The following is a 17,696-nucleotide window of genomic DNA, read 5'->3' on the forward strand; positions in this document are numbered from 1 at the left end:
ATACTGAGAGCTTGCGGAGTGCGTAAATGCTATGCCAAACACATGTGCCATCTGATGGTGTCTGATGCATTCAGTGGTCCTGAGACATCTTCACAGAACACATTCCGGAACACCACCAGTACCAGGAACCAGATCGCACCCCCGCTAATGCCTGAGGGGGGAGCCAAACCAGCCCCCTCCCCTAACCCCAGAGGGGAGGGGCCACTGGGTGCATGGAGACAAGGCTCACCTTCCTAAACCTTGAGGAGGGGAGCCTCCTATGGCTTGCCCTTCTGCACCCACAGGGGGCAAGCCACCACACGCTCCACCCTACCCTGGTAGAGAGGAGCTCTACCGGAGCTGTGGACAAGGCCAGTGAGGTTTTCCCCCTGCAGGAGGATGCCGGACTGCCTGGCAATCCCCAGAGGACACCCCAGACGACAAGATGAGATGGGGTTCCCCTGCTCCCCTGGCTTGGACTCTACCCTGGACTCTGTCCAGATTCACATACACATGAAACTGAAGGAGGACTTGCATACATTGGTGATGCCTTACAGCTCGCGACTAGTTCAGAAGGACACTTGTTTTCTTATAGTCCTTTTGACCTGCACGTTTTAACCTCATGCTTCGGGAATGTGGTCTCTAGCATATTTGCATGCTATTATTTTATTTTACAAATAATACTAAGCTAACTGCACCAGCACAACGGCCAAGAATGCCAGGAACTCTCGCTGACAGCATCCCTGGAGGATCCCTTGGACCTGGAGAAGAACCTCTGCCATCGAGGACCCACTCCCAGAGGCTGCAATTGGCAGAAGAAGACTGGCACGACCCTGCCGGCCACACTCAAGGTGAGGCCGGGATCTGACCCGCCCTTGGGCCTTTTGGACATTCCTCTCACTGAACTCTTTTAACTGGACTCTACCCAAACCCATAGGAACCCATGTACAGGAGTATTTTCTCTCTGCTATTGCAACCATATCTTCATTTGCACGCGTCCATGTTTTATCGGGAAATTTTATTCATTGCTGCATTGCTTTTGTAAATCATATGCTAAGCATTCGCTAATAAAAATCAATCTGTTCTGCCTGAGGGTCTGCACGTTGCTGCTCCTTGTGGCAGCTTGCTGAACTACAGCAGGCTCCAGGTCTTTTAGGCATTGGGCAAGCCCCACTCTGTGGGATCACCCTCTGGCTGCCCCTGTAGCAGGAAGGATAAGAGGCTTTCTGAGACAGGCAAAGAGACCAATGCCAAGGTCTTTTTGTTTTGGTCTTCCTCCCTCCCTCTGTCCCTCCCTTCCTTCTTTCCTTCCTTTTTGGCTTTTACTTCTGGTATGTTTGTGACATTTGACTACCGGTTTGATTTGACTCTTTGATTAGACTCTTGACTTCTGTTCAGCTTGAACTCTGGCTACTAGTTTGGTCCCTGAGCCCTGACTGGTTGCCTGGCTTCCACAGATGAGGATGAGTAGGATAGGGAAGAAAGCTATCTTTCAGATAACTAGAACCAAACTTAGGGAATGTGGCTGTTACTGAGTGGTTGTGGATCATTTGCTTTGCATGCAGAAGGTCCCAGGTTCAATCCCTGGCATCTACAGGTAGGACTGGGAAAGAATCCTGCCTGAAATCTAGGAGAGCCACTGCCAGTCAGAGGAGACAATAATGGGCTAGATGAACCAATAGTCAGACTCTATATAAAGACAAGCATTTTGAGTGAATCGGCCCAGTGCGTTCTTTCTGTTAAAGCACTCCAGAGTAGAGAACCAAGTGTGGGCCACTCTGAATCAATAACTCTCTTCCTTTTGAAAAGTAGGCTAAAAACATTGCACACAATCTTTCTGGTGCATTCATTTTTGCTAAAACAAATTATCCCTTCTTAAATGTATGCAAGGGTATTGTCTTTTGGCTGCCATTACTTTTCTGCTCCACTCCAGTCTCAGGGTCTGTCATTTGTTCTGTCTCCTTTTCTTGCTTCTCTAGACTATCTTCTGGTGTCTCTCAGTTCTTGTCAGCATATGGGGCCTACTCCAGCTGGACCCCTTATTGGTCCTTGTCATAGTCTAAAACCCTTTCCAGATGTTATAGGAGCTGAAATGAATATACATGAGGGTACAGCACTGCAGCAGCAAGCTCCTTCCTCAGCCTATTTGCATTCATTATAACTAGCTGGGCTGGGCGCGGAGCATCTGTGCCTCTAGTTCTCCCCGCTTGGCCGTTTCCTTCCTCCCCCCGCCCATCGCCATCGCAGCTTTCTCCTGCCCGCCCCATCTCACCCTCCCGCTCAGCTGCCTGCCCCCTCACTGTTTCCTTCCTCCTTCTTACTCACTCACCTCCGCTGCAGTTTCATCCCAGTCCCCACCCACCTCCACTGCCTCCTCCCTGTCCACCTGCCTCCGCCGCCACTGCCTCCTCACTCTCCAGCTGACCGGCACCGTCGTTTGCCTGCCTGCCGCCACTGTTAATTCCAGGCCCACCAGTTTGCTGTCCATTTTCATCGCTATCATCCCCATCACTATCCGGCAGCTCTCCGAACTCTCGCAAGAGCTGCCACGCATGGGATCAGCAACGGGTATGTCTAAAGAGAAACAAATATATAGATGTGTACAGAGAGCTATAGACAGAAGGGTCTCAGCATACTATATAATGAACATGTGTAGTTGCCTCTAAAGGGGTTTTGATAATAGCATGGCGGATAGGTCGATTAACGGCTATTAGCCATGATAAGTTTGTTTGTTTGTTTGTTTGTTTATATACTGCCCTTCCAAAAATGGTGCAGGGAGGTTTACATCAAAATTAAAACAAAACAATTAAAATCAAAACTAAATCAATTAAACAATCAAAATCATGTAAACATTAAAATCATGTAAACATTAAAATCACTTAAAACCAACATTAAAAATTAAGTTTTAAAAACTTAAATCAGGGCTGCACAACTTTGGCCCTCCAGCCAAAGTTGTTGGACTACAGTTCCCATTATCCCTGACTTTTGGCCACTGTGGCAAGGGATAATGGGGCTGTAATCCAAGAGCCGCTGGAGGGCTGAAGTTGTGCCACTCTGACTGAAATGGACACTCAGTATCTCATTGTTGTGGGAGAGCAGCAGTTACACATCAATGTTCTCTTATAACATTTCATTTTTTAAAAGTAACTGTGTGGACACAAACCCAATGCAAAATGGCAGAAGAACAGAAGAGCCTTTTCATTTCCCCCTTTAAATATCTAGCACACAGAAAAACTGCATAATTTGATATACAGTATGGATCAGGACAAACTAGAGATTTATGAGTCTACTTTAATGTTGCATGTCTTTTTGAAGTTTTACAAACTTTTCAAAGTTTACACTACATGTGTATCTCCCCAGCAAAGTCATTTCAGGTGTGTGTGTGTGTGTGTGTGTGTGTGTGTGTGTGTGTGTGTGTGTATATATATATATATATATATATATATATATATATATATATATATATATATATCAGACATTTAATAATCCTTGCCCTTTATTTTAATATCTTGAATTATATATAAAATGAGGTTTTTCAAATGCCTCCCTCCAAGAAAAAGGCCACAGCAAGCTGTTTGCCAGGATTCCAGAAAGTGTCAGACATCATCACTTAGGCTGGTTGTAATCTGAGTTATTTTTATTACATGGGCTCCAAATGAGAACTCACTCCTTCCAGTGCTGCTAACTGGGTTTATTAGTATTTAGGGGCTTAAGTACAGTGGTCCCCCCAGCCCCCAGGAGTGTCTTATCATTCATGAAGAGTGCATAACAGTGCGTTTTAATTTTTGTAGCAGAAATGAAAAGTTTTTGCCTGGCATGGCTGACCATTTACAATACCCAAAGACCCAGGCACATATTTTCAGTCTGTATTCTGTGAGACCCAGGGAAGTTTATTGCCAGAGAGAGCTCCTCAGTATTGCTGATGTTTATTGCTCAGATATGGATGTTTATTGCCAGAGACTCCAAGACTCAGTACTGATCTGCCTTGGAATGTAAATTTACCTGAGCAGTGTTGACACTGAGCTGCCTCAAGCATCTCATGGGCTGGAAAGGTGGGATATAAATGTTTGAAATAATAAATAAATAAGGTAGATCTATTATATAGTTTGAAGAATTGGTTGGTTGGTTGGCTGGTTTGTGCAAAATAAAGTCATACTTCCCAATGATTTACAAATACCACTGAAATTAGCTTAATGCACTACTTTTAACCCCAGAATTTATATTTTATAGTTAGCAATTGCTAGTTAAGTCCTTGATTGGTACTGTATGTACTTGATGTTTTATTATATTCTAGCAACCTCTTGTAGGATTCTTTTTATTCTACCATTTCTAGTTGATTTGTAAGCTGACCATGGGTCATAAATAAATATATCTAAAAATATATCTATCTTAAACCCCAGAATATGATTGATGAACATTTAAATAATTAAAAAAAAATTAAGAATAAATTCTGAATATCATATTTCCCGATTACCAAACATTGCATACACAATCTTGCCATTTAAATTAGTTGAATGCACTACTTTTTACACTGGAATATGATGGGGGAAAGTTTAAATTTTTTTTGGTATTTTTAGAAGAAATTCTGAATATAATCATCCTATTTTAAGAGTTATTGTTCTCAACAGATTTATAATACTCAATAATTCGATCAATAATTCCAAATGACATCATGTCTAAGAGAAGGAGATCTTTCTCAGATTTAAACTTACTATGATTCAAATTAACCATATATCGTAATGGTTCAATAAAATGAAAAAATACTTGAAGTTGAACTCCTACAAATTTCAAACTGTTTTTTTGCTTCCCTTTTGCAAGCACATTAATTAAAAAATTCTATGACATAATATACAGGTGGCCCTCAAATAGCAGTGTTGCCCATTTGTGGGCGACCTCTCTGTGTGCCAATGTACTTACCATGGGGATAGTTTTGGTTATTTGCGGTTTTCTATTCCCCCAACTAAACTGGTATACAGTTTAAATAGCCACTCCCCCGGTTTCTCAGCTGGTATGCGAGGAGATTTAACAAAATGGCATGAGAGGTGCAGGCTGCTCCATCAACTTTTGTCTCTTGTGCCACTTCGTTAAACCTCCCTGCATGTCAGCTGATAAGCAGAGAGAGTCTCTATTGGAATTTTACACCCCACACAGGCTGCTCCGTCCACTCTCCCTGCAAGAGTGGATTGTTTGGCTAAGGAACTTTAACCCCATTTTGAGGGTTAGGCCAAGCACTCCCCAAAACCTGCTATTCTCTCATGCACAAACATACAAGAATTCAAGCTTGCACCACTAAAGATGGTGGAAATGGTTCAGGAGAGGACAACTTAGTAGCAGTGCCTAGTGGAACCAGCGGGTCCCAAGAAAAGCATGGATGGCTGGGGGAGGAAGGCAGATCTTTTTGCTCAGACAGGTTCAATGCTTGCCCCACCTGCAGAGGCATATCTAGGGAAAATAGCACCTAGGGCAAGCACTGAAATTGTGCCCCCTGTCCAAACATCTGACAACCATCTTTCAGATAACTTTACCATAATATCAGCTGAAAAATACGAGTCAAGCTCATTAATCTTTTAATATTTCAAAAACTATTTAGCAGTGGACGTAGCCAGACCAAAAATGATGAAAAACTACAAATTTCCGTATGCTGGGGCTCATGAAATACCTAAATACTATGAGGAGGTGTACTTGGAAAACTAAACAGAAGTGCCTGTCTAATTCTCTACTATGCATTGTAGCATCACTATTACATACGTTTTAAAAATAAATGGAGATTTTGACTTTTCCCAGATACTCTGAAAATAATTGAAGGATATGCAGAGTAAATGGTGTAACTGCTTGGAATATATTCTAGTATTTCAGAAAGACAGTTAAAATGAGAGAAAGAGAGCAAGAAACTCCCACTGGCCTTAATACTAAGGATTTCACACTGATTCAAAGTCAAACTCACCATTAATTTATTAAGACATCACATTTAACTCACTTATCACAAGAAGCAAAGTAAGAGCAAATGAATACAATCCTGGTTCATAAGCTTCAGCTCAGTATTCACAAGCCCTGATTCTCTGTACATAGTGCCAATCTGAATATGTGCACAGTGACTTATACTATATTTAATTTTTATTTTTTTACCTGTAGCCCCTTCGGGGGGCTTCCTAAAGGCCATGGGGGTTATGCAAAGGTTCCCCCTCCTGACTGGCCTCTAGGGCCTCGCAGGGGCCATTTGAGCATGTGTGATGGGATGGCCATTTTTTAAATTTTTTTTTTTTAAATGGCAGCTGAAAAAAAAGAAGGCCACCAAGCATGCTCAAATGGCCTCTATGAGACCTGGCATGGCCTAGGGCCTCACAGAGGCCATTTGAACATGTGCAGTGGCCATTTTGTTTTCAATGGCGATTTTTTTTTAGTTTTAAAAAATGGAGCCCCCCTTCAAGTGGCGCCCGGGGCACGTGCCCTGCCTGCCCTACCCTAGATACACCCCTGCCCACTTGGGGAGGAGCTTACTGGATGTCCCCTTGGCCTGTGGCTGCTGCAGCAACATCAGCAGAGCACAACATCACAAGAACATAAGAACAGCCCTGCTGGATCAGGCCCAAGGCCCATCTAGTCCAGCATCCTGTTTTGCACAGTGGCCCACCAGATGCTGCTGGAAGCCACAGGCAGGAGTTGAGGGCATGCCCTCTCTCCTGCTGTTACTCTAGCAACATCAGCAGAGCATGGGGAAAGGGCTTTCTTCCCTCTCTGTTTGTCTAAATCAATTTCCACCCACTTCCCTCTGGCTGCACCTCTTGGGAAGTGAAGGAGAAAAGGAGTTTTGTTGGAGAGAAGCTCTGTAGGTCTGCCTCCGACCCAGCTCCCTTTTCATGACGTACTTCATCTTGAGTATGTGTTAGATATTAGAGGGCCTCCTGGATTTCATTTCTTGATTTTTCCTAGCAGTGTAATCTATACAAAATGACTTTGCCTGGTCAATGATAGGCCTCAGTATAAAATATTTGGTTATGTTATTTTGTACAACCCACTTCCAGTAGTTGTCCTAACAGCCAAATGGGTCTCAGGAATTCCAGTTCTTAAAAGGACAAAATGGTGGCCTGTATTAACCTAAAGGATGGAGGCTACCTGATGGCAGCCACAAGATGAGAACTTTTGTAGTACATTGAGCCATTGGTTTTGCAAGCAGGGAGTGCTCACAGAGAAGTGTCATTTGTGTGTATTGGTGCCTCTACACACAGGCTTTCTACATGATGTTTGGAATTTGTGCAATCATAGTGGCAAAAAAAAAAAAAAAAGTGCCACCATGTTCATAGAAACCATGACAATCATGTGAAGGCACACACTGACACAAACCATTCATCCAAACACAACTACCTTGCTGTGAGCCTGGTTGTAGCCCCATGTGTTCTTGAGTTGCTCACAGAGAGGAAAAACAGCAGGTATAATGAAGTTTGTGACAGCTGTTGAACACTTGTAAGTGCTCTTAATTCATTTCCATACATTTATATTCTGCTGACCTAGACAGAAAAGTCACCCATCATTTTTAGTTGCTGCTCCCATGATCTACAGAAATTGATAAATTATTTTAGGTCAGACACATACAGGTGAAACTCGTAAAATTAGAATATCGTGCAAAAGTCCATTAATTTCAGTAATGCAAATTAAAAGGTGAAACTGATATATGAGACAGACGCATTACATGCAAAGCGAGATAAGTCAAGCCTTAATTTGTTATAATTGTGATGATCATGGCGAACAGCTCATGAAAACCTCAAATCCACAATCTCAGAAAATTAGAATATTACATGGAACCAAGAAGACAAGGATTGAAGAATAGAACAATATCGGACCTCTGAAAAGTATACAGTGTACTGTGCTTGACTGGCCAGCAAACTCGCCTGACCTGACCCCATAGAGAATCTATGGGGCATTGCCAAGAGAAGGATGAGAGACATGAGACCAAACAATGCAGAATTGCTGAAGGCCGCTAATGAAGCATCCTGGTCTTCCATAATACCTCATCAGTGCCACAGGCTGATAGCATCCATGCCACGCCGCATTGAGGCAGTAATTGCTGCAAAAGGGGCCCAAACCAAGTACTGAATACATATGCATGCTTATACTTTTCAGAGGTCCAATATTGTTCTATTCTTAAATCCTTGTCTTATTGGTTCCATGTAATATTCTAATTTTCTGGGATTGTGGATTTGGAGTTTTCATGAGCTGTACGCCATGATCATCACAATTATAACAAATTAAGGCTTGACTTATCTCGCTTTGCATGTAATGTGTCTGTCTCATATATCAGTTTCACCTTTTAATTTGCATTACTGAAATTAATGGACTTTTGCACGATATTCTAATTTTCCGAGTTTCACCTGTATATGTTTTGTTTAGACCAGGAATCTTCTAGCAACTGTATGCTGACAAAATCTTGTAACATAATGCAAACAAATACATTTCTTTTAAATGCTGATTTGACTTTACTTTACCTTTTCTGTGCAAAGTTAGCATTCCAACACCATGCATGTTGATTCTCAGGCTTTGGTTAGACTGGCCAAAGATTTTACCTGAAGCCAGGTATCTGCCAAGGTATCTGGCTGAGGGTCTTTCTAGAGAGCAATAAATTGTACAATGCTGAAAGCATCTGTGCAAGTTCAGAGTGCTGTCTTACTGACTACATGTGCTCTCATAGGCTTCTGTGCTTTTCCATATTGAAATCTTATTCTCTGGTCGCATGCTGATCTGAGACCTCGCACAATTTTCACAGTTCCACCTGTTGGCCAGTGCTTGCATCCTATCAGCAATTGCTGCAAAAATAGTATTGGCAAGGGAATGGGTTCTTCTCGCAATGCAAGCACTGACAGGTAGGTGGAACTGTGAAAATCCTGTGAGTTCTTTGATTAGCGTGTGGCCAGAGAATACAGTACTGATAGGAAGGAGCAGAGCAGAGAAGTCTATGGGAGTGTGTGAATGGTAAGTAAGATGGTGCTTTGAGTTTGCACAGTTTATTGCCATCTGGAAGGACCTGAAACTTGACTAATTGGTCAAATTCTAGCCAGGTACAAACCATTGCTCAAGCCTTTTTGGAAGCCATGTTGCTGACCAGGAGCCCCATCTTCCTTATCTCAGATCTGTGCTGCCCTTCACTATTGATAGACCTGTCTTCCATAAATGTGTCTCATCTTGTTCAAAGCCACCTGTTCTAATGCCCCTCAAGATGACATCAAAAACGCAGGCCAGTTAGGATGCTGCCATATACTGAGTCAGATCAAAGGCCCATCTAGTTCAGTGTTGTCTACACAGACTGGCAGCAGCTTCTTCAAGGTTGCAGGCAGGAGTCTTTCTCAGCCCTACCTGGAGATGGCAGGGAGGGAACCTTCTGCATGCAAGCAGGCAGGTGCTCTTCCCAGAATGGTTCCATTCCCTAAGGGAAATATCTTACAGTGCTCATATTCTCCCATTCATATGTAACCAGGGTGGACCCTGCTTAGCAAAGGGTTCAAATCATTCTTGCTACCACAAGACCAGCTTTATATGGGGCTAATTCAAATCTTTATGGGGCTAGTCAAACCAAATGTGGCCAATTTAAACCTTTAAAACTCAAGTACAAAGAAGAACATCCAAGTTCCAACAGTAAGTAACTCATGCAGATGCATCCATTGCAAACAGAGCATGTTCTGATTCTTTCCTGAAAGCTTTTGTGTGTATTGCAGAAAAACCAGCCATCTGAACACCTGTACGGTATGCCATTCACAAATGACAATGCTCCCCATGTACTTTGCGGTTTAAACATAGCACCTTAATTTAACCAGTAAAATGTGAAGGAGATTAACCCTTTCTCTTTGTGCTATTCTCCTGCTGAAAATCCAGGGGCTGTTTGCTCCCTGGATTGCAAGCAGCATTGCAAAGCACTGTTTACAGGAGGAGAAACAGGATATGATTCTGACCTGCAAAAGGGCTTGTTTAATTTGTTCTCTGCTGTGGTCACTTACATAGAACTTTACTCTCCTCTGCTCTCTAAACACAGATAATTACCATGGTAACTCTTGTATTTCAAGGCTTTTACATACATGCTCACACCTTTCTTAAAGAAACACAAAGCAGAACAATGTGGGCTTGAACCTATAAATCATTTGAGTGGGCTCTTTTCTATTATTTATTGTTTGATATCTGACAGAATGTAACACAGCACTGCAGATTCTCAAAAAGAATGGGGTGGGGGCTACCCTCCATTCTACAATATTTTTAGATGTTTAAATGTACACTCTGACATATTTCATAAAGGGGGGGGAATAGGATGTCATTTGTAAATTGGCTACAAAATGACTGATGTTTCTGCATGCCATCAGAAAAGAGAAGATTCCTTAGGAAGGGTAAAAGATTAAGAACTTAATACCTCTGGAGAAATCTGGAGAACCTCTTAGCTTCAAACAGTAATTTATGAAGACAGTAAACCATGGCATCTTAGAAATTCTGGGGGACCCGCTTAAATAATGTTCTTAAAATTCAAAAAGCTGAATACAAATGTTTTAAATTAACTATGTAGCCATTGCTCTCATTACCCCTTTTCACTGCTTTTCTTGCTACGACGGGTCCCAAATGCCAACACTGATGTATCTCCTAGGTTTATGATCCACCCTTAACAAAGAACATGATCCAGCGCCAGTTAAGCCTCATCTTTAAAATAAACACCACTGAGTTGGATGGCAGTACTGAGCAAGTGCTTACATCTCTCCCATTTAAACAATGGGATTTAAAGTTCTTCTATTTGGCTGGTAACCAGACTTTCATGCTAGGGATGTGCCAAAATGCAATTTGATGTCCAAATCACGGGCACATCCCTTTAAAAATTAGGGCTTGCACAGCCCTGTTAGAGTGGAGGAGAGCAGGCCCATGCCAACTCCAACTCCAATCACCGCCATTGCCCTAATCCTGGTGCTTCCCCCAGCTATGCCAATGTGCCAGCGGGGCATCTCTCAGCTGCCCCTGTGTGTGATGCCAGTACTTACAGAGGCTATGTCCATAATTGGCATCACACAGGGGCAGCTGGGAGATGCCCGGCTGGCATGCCGGCATTGCTGGGGTGTGTGTGCATCCGAATTATGACAATGGAAGTGATCAGAGGAGGAGCAGGAATGGACCTGCTCTCCTCTGCTTTAATGGGGCTGTGTAAGCCCTCTTGTTTGTTTGTTTGTTACATTTTATATCCTGCTCTTCCTCCAAGGAGCCCAGAGCAGTGTATTACATACTTAGGTTTATCCTCACAACAGCCCTGTAAAGTAGGTTAGTCAGGGAGAGAAGTGACTGGCCCAGAGTCACCCAGCAAGTCTCATGGCTGAATGGGGATTTGAACTCGGGTCTCCCCGGTCCTAGTCCAGCACTCTAACCACTACACCACGCTGGCTCATAAGCCATAAGGATGTGGACACATCCTTTTTATAAGGATGTGTCCACAATTTAGATGCCGAATTGCATTCTGGCACATCCCTAGTTTCTGCCACTGCTTTCTAATTCCCGACAATCTGGATGCAAGGGACGTTAAAGGTCTCTTTTGTATTCAGTACTTTGGGGATGGGATTTTAGAATATGGTTAATGTGGCACGTTTGGTCGAAAACAGCTCTTTTTAGTTAATTCCTTGTGGCTTGACCTTAGATCTCTGTTTGCTTTCTGTAAAATGGGGTGATGCAGCATGCCATTCCTTAGCTGACATTCTGAAGACCCTAGCACATAGGGATGCACATGGAAGGGTTTCCCCACTGAAAAAGATGAAGTGAGGAGCTTCATAGATACACCCTGTGCAGGGGAAGGGCCTTTGCTCAGTGGCAAAGCATCTTCTTTGTATGCAGAAGGGTCCAGATGCAACCCCTGGCATCTCCAGGTGTGGCTGGGAAAGACTCCTGTCTAAAACATTGAAGAGGTGCTGTCCACCAGAGTAGACAATACTGAGCTAGATGGACCAGTACCTGGACTCCCTATGAGGCAACTTCCTACATTCCTATGTAGGCTGCTGGATTGAGCCAGTTTACTTTCTCCTTCTAGGAAGGGAACATAAAAGAAATAACCAAGAGATATGGCCAATGCACTGGTTCTTCCACAGAATTAGCTTCCTGCGTGCTATTTTTGATTGCAAGATGTGTCTAATTGTTAAGGAGTTCACTAGGGGGAAAGGGTTCTAATGGGCAAATCCTCAGCTGTTGGAAATAATTTAGTTCCTTTAAATGTTGGTGACTTGCATCAGATTAGGATGTGACTCCTGGTCTCTTTTTGTTGTGAAATCATCATGCTTGCAGATGTTTGCAATTGCAATAACACAAATTCATCATTATAATTTAAATGCAGGAAGAGATGGCAGACTGGGAGAGAAACAGAACCTTTTTTTTCCTTCCCCAAAGCAGAAAATAGTTGTTCTGGGTGGTTAAGACAGACGGAAGAAATTGATTTTTTTTTAAAATGTCCTGGCTTAAAATGCTTATGTTTTCCTTCAGGTTAGAGAGATTTTAATCTCACTGTTTACACTTAAGAAATCCTTCTACAGTTTATTCCTACAGCTTCAAGTGATGCATTATTTAAGATCTTGGAGCATTTAAGGCAACATGACAGGGCTGAATTATCCCCGAGTAAATATATCCACTCCTGTTAGGTTGCAGTATATTTACTGGCCTCTGCTATGCAGCAGCTTGATCTTCAGCGGATCACACTGATTTCTCTACTGTATACTGGCTGAGACTATTGGCCCATCTAGCTAAATATTGTTCACACTGGCTGGCATTGGCTCTCTAGAACGTCCCAAAACTTGGGTCCCCAGATTTTGTTGGACTACAACTCCCATCCCTAATCACAATGCCCTTCAATGGCCTTCCCTAGTTCCCTAATGTGTAGCTCCAAAGTGGCTCACAATTCCCAACTACAGCTCTTCTTATACGGACCAAGTCCAGGATAGTTCAGAGGGGTGCCAGCAATTCAATGATGATCTCTAGATATCTCACCTGTGTTTGTACATACATACAGATCTGGTCAGAAACCTCAGGACTGGAGAAGGGAAGACAACACACTCTGTTATGTTTGTTAGCTGAGAACAGTGATTGTAAATATATTCAGTTCTGCTCAAAGCCTCAGGACTGGAAAAGGGAAAATGACACACACTGTTATGTCTGCTGGCTGTTTAGTATATAGTTCTATGTCACTTTTTTGTTAATTTAGAGTGGTGAGCATTCTGTGCACGGGTTGGGTTTGTTTTTCTCCTTTCCTAGTCCAAGCAGATGGTGTCAGGGATTGAAACTAGGGACCTTCAGCATGCAAAGCATGTGGTCTGATACCGAGTTATAGCCCTCCCTGCAAGAGTTACCTGCTGATTTCTGCATAGCATGCGGCTATGAGCAAGCTGGCCCACTCATTTCCCTTTTGGGCAGCCTTAACTGAAATGTAGTCTCAGATCTTGTGAATTGGTTTCTGAGCACAGATAGGTGTCTGTTCCAGGAGTTCTAGCTTGGGCTGATAAATAGTGGAGCAAGCTTATGAGGCTTTACATTACTTTTTGGTTGGGATACTAAGAATAATTTGCATGGCTTAGGCTTCAGTCCTAAATGTCTATATATGTTAAGTCCCTCCCACTAAAGTTCTTTTAAATAGCACCATCCTCCCCTGCTTTCCCCTATGCTTGGTGATGGGGCCCTACTTATTCTCCCCTACTGCCACTTATGCTTGGTAATGGACAGAGGTGCTCTTACCCCTAGACTTCTGGGCCAAAATCCAGGGCCGCCACAGCCACAGGGGCCCCCCAAATCCTTTTTAGTCTGTCCCAGATGATGTGGTCGCCCAGCTGAGCATGATAATGCTTAATGCTGGGGGTGCGGGGTGTGTATGCGGTATCACTTCCTGGCTGGCCAGGGCTTGAGACCCATGATGGGCTACAAGTGGTTCATGGTTCATACATTATCTAGGAATCACAGTTTTGGTGCTCAGACATCTTTGTGAAATGCAGTTTCTGTCCCCCATGTGATGTTGGGTATCATGGCTGCTGGATATCAGAGGACAGAGAAATCTGAAACAAATTGAAGCAGCAGAAGGAAAATATACAACAGCCTGCCAAAATTACAATGTATCTTGCCTTTAGACAAGTGCCAGTTTTTGGCCTGGTTTCTATATATTCTGGATTGTTCAGAAACAGGAAACCCTAGATAGGAGCCATTTCCAGTTCCTCAAAGTGATTGAGATCTGGTAGATTTTACATTCGAATATATGTACAAAACCAAAACCAAACAAACATATCTGTAATTGAAATCCATAATTTACTACTTCAAGAGTAATCCTATTAAAGTAATTGGGATTCTTTCATTGTCAGGGAGGAAAAACCCCCACCCTCTGTCTTATAGTAGGACATTATGTAAAAGTGTTATCCAAGAGTAGCCCATCAAGAGTAGAAGTGATGGACAAATCACAGTGTTTGCCTATGTGTTTATACAACAGAGCTGTTCTCATGACCTCCTACCCACCTTTTGGAGCTGTGCACACTCATGCTTTTCGGTCATGTGTGAGTTGCTAGGTGGGAGAATGGGAAAGTCATAGTGTGGGAGGCGGCCGCAGGCTCCAATGGTGTTGTCTGCACTTTATCCACATATTACCAGAGTAGGAGGGAATGGCATTGGAGCCTCTGCCTGCTCCCCACACGATCATTTCCCCCTCCTCCAACTTAGCTTTTAACTCACACATGACCGAAAATTGGGAGTGTGCACAACTCCCAGAGGTGGGTAGGATGCTTGTCCTACCCAATTAACAGCCGTGTGAAATTCCTATGTTCCTATGAAATTCCTATGTGAAATTCCGTGTGAAATTCCTATTCCCAGCCGTGTGAAATTCCTATGTGAAATTCCTATTTTCACACAGTCGTGTGAAATCCCCCCCCCCGCTCCTATAGGAATATAGGAGGCTGCCTTCTACTGAGTCAGACCACCCATCTAGCTCAGTATTGTCTACACAGACCAGCCGCAGCTTCTCTAAGGTTCAGGCAGGAGTCTCTCTCAGCCCTATCCAAGAGATGCCAGAGAGGGAACTTGAAACCTTCTGCTCTTCCCAGAGCCACTCCATCCCCTAAGGGGAATATCTTGCAGTGCTCACACATCAAGCCTCCCATTCATATGCAACCAGGGCAGACCTTGCTTAGCTAAGGGGACAAGTCATGCTTGCTACCACAAGACCAGCTCTCCTCCCCGCTACCTTTTCATATCCCATTTAGTCACATATAGATAAAGGTATGAAATGTATAAACCAAAGCTGCTGAGAAAAATTAATTAATTCAGAGAATGTACTCTATTCCACTTCATAATTATTAATAGCAACTATAACAATTTGACTATATTAAATGTTTCTTCACATTTTATATTTCTATTATTCATTAAGAAGAAGTTTTTTTAATAACTCTCTGGACTTTGATTTTTTGATGAAGACATTGATTTATCAGAAGTAAAATATTGCTTAAAAAAACACACAGCACTTCACATGACCAGACAAATAAGCTGGAATGGCAAAGAACCCGCAGTTAAGCAAAACCAGCAGGGAACTGTGAAAATTCATGGAGGCTTTGGGGAGATGCTGCTAATTTAAAATGTAATGAGAGTTACACCTTTGTGTGGCAAGTAGTGCAGCTAACTAAAGTAGGTGAGACTAATTTTTAACAAAACTAATGTTGAGTGTTCAGATGCTGGAAGGTGCAGACCAAGGGAAAGATAAGGTTTCACATTAAACATGATTTTACACATGGATGTTCCTTTGTCCAAACTGAGAGACAGTAGACAGATAAAGCCTAACTTTTGTGCTGAATGGCAATCTTTTATTGAGTCCTGCTTTATAATATTTTTCTCTTGACCTTTGTGTGTAAAATGTTTCCGATTTATGTGCTACTGGCTGACATGATGCACAGTGGTGTGGTGCTGTTGCACACTACGCTGAGGATGTGGCGGACTCCTGAGGCTGCAGAGACTGAGCAGTTGTGCAATCAGCCACAATGGGAGTAATTGTGGTAGTGCAGCATCTTTTCTTCTCTGAAGTCTAAGGGTTTTGCCCCCATAATAGACTGGGAACTCTCTCCCATTGTATCAAACCAGTGTGAACTAGTCATTCTTAGGTCAGCTTAAAAAGAACATTGTGAGCTCCACTTCACTGCTGAAAAAACCATTTAGGAAAGGAATTAGAATCTGAGAAAGCATATCCTCTGGCAATCACTCCCCGTGATGGTTGGAAGTAGGCACCTATATGACTCTCTTGACTGCCAGAGATATTTCCCAGGAGGCTTTACAGACAGGGCTGTTACCCTGAATCTCCTTCGGATGAGAGTGTGTGCGTTTGCATACCAACCACACTTTCCCGGAAGTCCCTTCGAGATCCTTGGACCCACTCCACACACAAATCAGGCTTTGTCTTGAGAATCCTAGCTTATCCCAGTGTATGCACGGGTTTTTAAAATGCTGGTTTTAAAGCTACTTTTTCTGAAAACACCAGAGCAAATAGAGAGAGGCACTGATGTTGAACCATTAGCATGATAAGAGGGATACTCTCTTTAGAAATGCAGATTTAGCTCTTTAGAAATCTCTCCCCCCCCCCGCCGCCCATTGGCTAGAAGGAAAACCCGGAGGCATGCCATGCGAACTTGCACCAAAACATAACCCAAGAGCAGAGGGGAAGGGCTGCTTCTTTCAGTGCCATGAGTGTGATTCAAAGTGGCCTTGCTCAACATTTACCCCGCAGCATGAAGCCATGTGCGAATAACTCCCAGAAGGCATAAACATAATTAGCATTTGTACAGTACCCTTGAGCATTCAGAGTGTGCCAAATGCATTCTCTTGTACGGATTACCATTGTAAACCATAGAAAAACCTACAATGGAGGACTTCTGAAAGACTGAGCTATGGACAAGATTTCTCTGGTTTGAACCTTGCCTATGCCCTGCCTGAGCTCACAAGGCAAACTGTCTATCTCGTTCATAGCTCAGTCTCTCAGCTGCTATGCTGCACTAGTTCCCACAGTCCTCCATGGCCTGAGGGAATTGCACATACAAAAACTATCCACCTGTGGCTGTTTTGGGAGACCCTGGGGGTAATTTCTACCTCACTCCATTTTCCTGCAAAAGTAGGAGGCCTTTAGCATGAGTAGAGAACCTCTCCTATCCTTTTAACTATCTTAACAAAAGATTATAATAAGATCATTGGACTTTTTACAAGCTGTTTTAAACAAAGTGCTATGGGGGAGGGAAAGAGAGGGGGGAACACCAAACAGTTCTATTGCCATGTACCAGGTACTGTATTAAGAGATACAGCAAATGAGCGTCATTGCAGACTCAGAGATATGTAGCACGTAAATTGTTGGGATGTTACGCATAAAGTTAATGCTTCTGAAAATGCAGCTGATAAGACTTCAAAACACTGGACAGATTTTCAGCTTGGATAGAAAAAAATATTCCAGAAATTTAGTAAATCAGGGATACGAGGTAACTTGTTTAAAGTGAGATTTGACGGCCTCTGTTATCATGACTGTTTCCTGAGAGACAGTTTATGGAAGGTGGTTTTACGATGCATTCCTGAAACACCTCCAGATTTCAAATATGCAATATAAACCACCTTATGAAAACTGCAGAACTTGCCCTTGATTTATAAATAGCTCCACACCTACTTTAGTTGGAGGAGAATTTCTGAGATCAAGAGAGGCCACTTAAAGAAACAAATATACAGGTTAA

This window comes from Hemicordylus capensis, chromosome 3 (genome assembly GCF_027244095.1).
Source record: "Hemicordylus capensis ecotype Gifberg chromosome 3, rHemCap1.1.pri, whole genome shotgun sequence".
NCBI classification, from domain to species: Eukaryota; Metazoa; Chordata; class Lepidosauria; order Squamata; family Cordylidae; genus Hemicordylus; species Hemicordylus capensis.